The sequence below is a fragment of the Dreissena polymorpha genome, chromosome 6 (assembly GCF_020536995.1).
Source record: "Dreissena polymorpha isolate Duluth1 chromosome 6, UMN_Dpol_1.0, whole genome shotgun sequence".
NCBI lineage: Eukaryota > Metazoa > Mollusca > Bivalvia > Myida > Dreissenidae > Dreissena > Dreissena polymorpha.
The window spans coordinates 106177633-106181308 of NC_068360.1; the positions used below are offsets into that span (position 1 = coordinate 106177633).

A 3676-nucleotide genomic window follows, 5' to 3' on the forward strand; every position below is an offset into this window, starting at 1 on the left:
GTCCCTACGTGTTTGTGCGAACCACACCCTGATTTTCGGTATTGCAATATTAGTTTTCGATCTTATTCACTAAAATAACTTTAACTTAAAAAAACAACCGATCAACTTTACTTAACTGACTTCAAATTGACCAAAACCATATAAATATAATGTTAAATACAAAGTGGGAAGATTTCTTCATGTCATGGCATATTCTTATTAAGGGTAATCAATCGTAAAAGAAAAATTTAGAAAACAAAACTAACGTTTAGTCGACCTACCTACCATCATGTTTGGCTATGTTAGTGAAACTTTCTTTTGGACGAAATACTTTGTACTTATGTAACCCCTAGATAATCCAGCTTTCACCTGCCAAAATTTTTTGCTTAATTGGTAATTGTAGGCTCAGGTACTACTTAAAAGTACCCCGGGTACTCTGAAGTATACTATCATGTACCCCGGGTAAGGAGAATACGCTTAAAGGCACCAGGCCATACTCCGGCGTACTTTTAAACATATTTCCACACTTATTAACACAGCATGGACATGGACCTATTTGTGTAGGTCCCTGGCATGAATATTTAATAAAGACATACGTGAAGAGCAATCTAAAGAACACACTTGGAACTATTTAAGTTTATTTAAGGCCTATTATTTTTCATGTTGAACATTTCAATCGTGAATTAAGATGTTATTAAGAAAATTTAATAAATAATTAAATCAGTTAAGTAAATATTCAGAACAACACAAACAACGTTTATTTCAGGCAATAAACTTTGATTTAACATGAAAAACGTTATTTAAATTTAAAAAAAAGAACGTTATAGACAAAAGTTGATATGTCCTTTTCAATAAAAAAAAGTATGACATGTCCTGACATCTTATACAGTTTTGCAAACGAATAACTCCGGTACTTGTTCATTTTAAATCACAAAATTCATTTCCGGCTAGATATTTTTGTATTAGCTTGAGAGCGATTTTTAAATAAAAGATTGCTAAAACCACTTTAGTTTTAGACTTAACTAGATACATTATTTTAATTAAAAAAACTATACCTGAAATCTTAGAGAGTTCCGCTAATAAATTTTTCCGGACCAATTTTTGAATCACAAACTTCATTTCGGCTATAGATGTGTATATTACCTTTAAAATGACACTTACAAGGGAAATATTAATAACGAAATGGTAACTGTTTAGACAAACAAAGATATGTACTATTCAATAAAAAAAGCCATCCTCGGTCTTTAAGTACTGTTTATTGGAATAAAGGGGGTGAACACTATGATAACGTTGTAATCTGCCGAATTCTTCAGTACCGTTTTCAGTAGCGGGTGACGTAATAGCCAATATGGCGGCGGTCAATTTATAGATTCTGGGATTGTCTATTGGTTATATTACACTAATTCCGATTCCCATAGGGTCCCATTATAAAACTGACAACTTTCACAGCATTTTTCTTGCCTTTTCGACGTATCAATTTTTCCGAACCTGGTATCATTTTAAAGATGGATCTGTCCTCTTCCAATAATTGCAATCAAAAACATACCGTCTCGCAACTTCTAAGAAAGTAAATCGCTGTCGAATGAACCCACCGTAGAAAAACGTGTTTCGGAATCCTAATTTCGACAAAAGCCCCACACAATAGAAAACACACCCTCAAAAGTCCATCTTTTAAGTTAGCTTCCAATCCAAGGCATCAAAGTACTCCAGACACATACAGGATATTACAAATAACCACAAAAGACATGTCTCACATTGTTAAATGGCTTATATTCAAGAAGAGAAAAGGAACTCTTTAGAAATAGGCACTACTTTCGAATGGACCACGGAGGGATACACAATGATTTAGTGTAATGTAACCTTTAAGGGAACTCAACTTTGTCCTATCCTTTTCAAACTTTCTCCACATGAGATTTAAACTATTTCCACAATGAATATGCAATTTCAGTGCATTCGGAGGGGGGAAAAGGCCTTAAAATGGCCATTTAAAGCGGTGACTAAATTGGCCGCAGTCAAGTCGGAATGCATGATTTTTAGTCTAAGTGACGACAGCTGATTTTGTGTCTCTAATTATTGTTACGCGTAACTTTTATGGCAAAAACTGGTATCATTGCATGCGAAATTCACCAATATATCAGCAAAAGGCCCAAATAAATGTATTGATTGTGAATCAGTGTACTTTTCTTGATGAAAAAGGAGACTTTTTTTTAATTTTAAGCACTTTTTTCACACAAAAAACTCACTGACAGCATATAAAATCATGTTTTTCAAGAAAATTATTATTAAAAGCTTCACTTACAATCTAAACATACACATTGCAATTAAAATAATTAATGCTATCATGATGAGAGGAATAATTTGCAGCTTTCAAGCCGATACAAGCCTGCTACCCAAAATTAACACTTGAAATGGCGCAAATCGCTCCTTCAACAGCTTACGACACAATGTGACATTTGTTGCTCATCCAGATAGTCTCTCTCATTAAAATAAGTCCTGTTGGCTTCATTTTATTAAGTGTTCTCTTTAAAATCCAGCGTTGAAACTTAAGTTTTGCAAAAATGCCACAGTCCCCATGCAAAAAAACATGGTTGCTAAGGAATTCCTGCCCGAGGGGCCACACTAATGTCGGAAAAGTCATTTGGGTGTGATTCCTCTGTAGTTCAGTGTACATTCATTTCACTACCTGGGGATGACTATCAGGATCAATTTTCCCAGCTTGGTGAAGTGTTGACCTTTCAGGATGTCGATGGATCGTCCACAAGCGCTGCACCACTGCGGCCTCGGTACCGGACAGGGAGTCGGATTGAGGTGTACACAAACCCGGAGTCAGGCAAGGATCATCCAGACCTTTAATAAAATAAAATGTTAAGGCCCCTGAAACTGGCAATTATGTTCAACACTGAGATAAGGAAACACATAAAGGAGACATCATGCCATGGCTTTATCATTATTGACACGGCAAACTCGAGCAGCTGGGGACTCGGCTCTAAACAAAACAGGTATGCTCTATCAATCCGAGCAAGATGGCATGTCAGAGTTGAAAAGAGCAAACAAACATACAAAAGAGATGTAAAGGAAATTAGAAATTAAATGCCAGAAGTAATTTCAATTTTTTTTTTGTCTGCAAGGGTTGCTGTGGAAAATAGTGCTTAACGCATAGTTTGGCCTGTCGGGGTTCTGCTGGCAAGAACACATCGAAGTCATATCTGCCCGAGAACTGTAAGCTTGAGATAACCATATCTGATGAAGTACTGCTTGAAGAATGCATTCTAATTGTACTTGAACCAGATAGCATTGACAGCACAAGGCTGCAGACCCCCCAAAAGTGTGAGGCTTTCAATAGTGCTTACCTGATACCAGACCGCAATGCCCAAGACAGTGACTTTCTCCCGGAACTGCACAGGCCGCATCCGCAGCACAATCCTTAAGCTCAATCATGGTCTGGCTGACTCTGAAATAGTGAAATCTGAATTTACAGATGCTCCTTTTTCTAAAGTATATGAGTTTATTGCCTATCTTAAAAGCAATCACAATGACATACTAAAGAAGACATGTGCATTTCTGAAAAGACATACAGCTGCCTGATACTTGACTAGGAAAAGGCGCTATGGTCTTCACTCTGAAATTCATTACTCTAAGGGCTTAACAGAACCAAAGCCAGATCTTACAGCTAAATGGCCCCACCTACAGCTAAATA

General features: G+C 36.6%; 1 long non-coding RNA gene across 1 annotated transcript; it reads right to left on the reverse strand.

Annotated features, from left to right (window-relative positions):
- Window positions 1-1471: 1471 nt before the first annotated feature.
- On the reverse strand, window positions 1472-3475 carry LOC127835077 (uncharacterized). Its single transcript, XR_008028334.1, has 2 exons — window positions 3330-3475; window positions 1472-2826 (listed from the first exon to the last, which is right to left on the reverse strand). It is a non-coding gene; the product is annotated as an uncharacterized LOC127835077 (long non-coding RNA).
- Window positions 3476-3676: the final 201 nt, after the last annotated feature.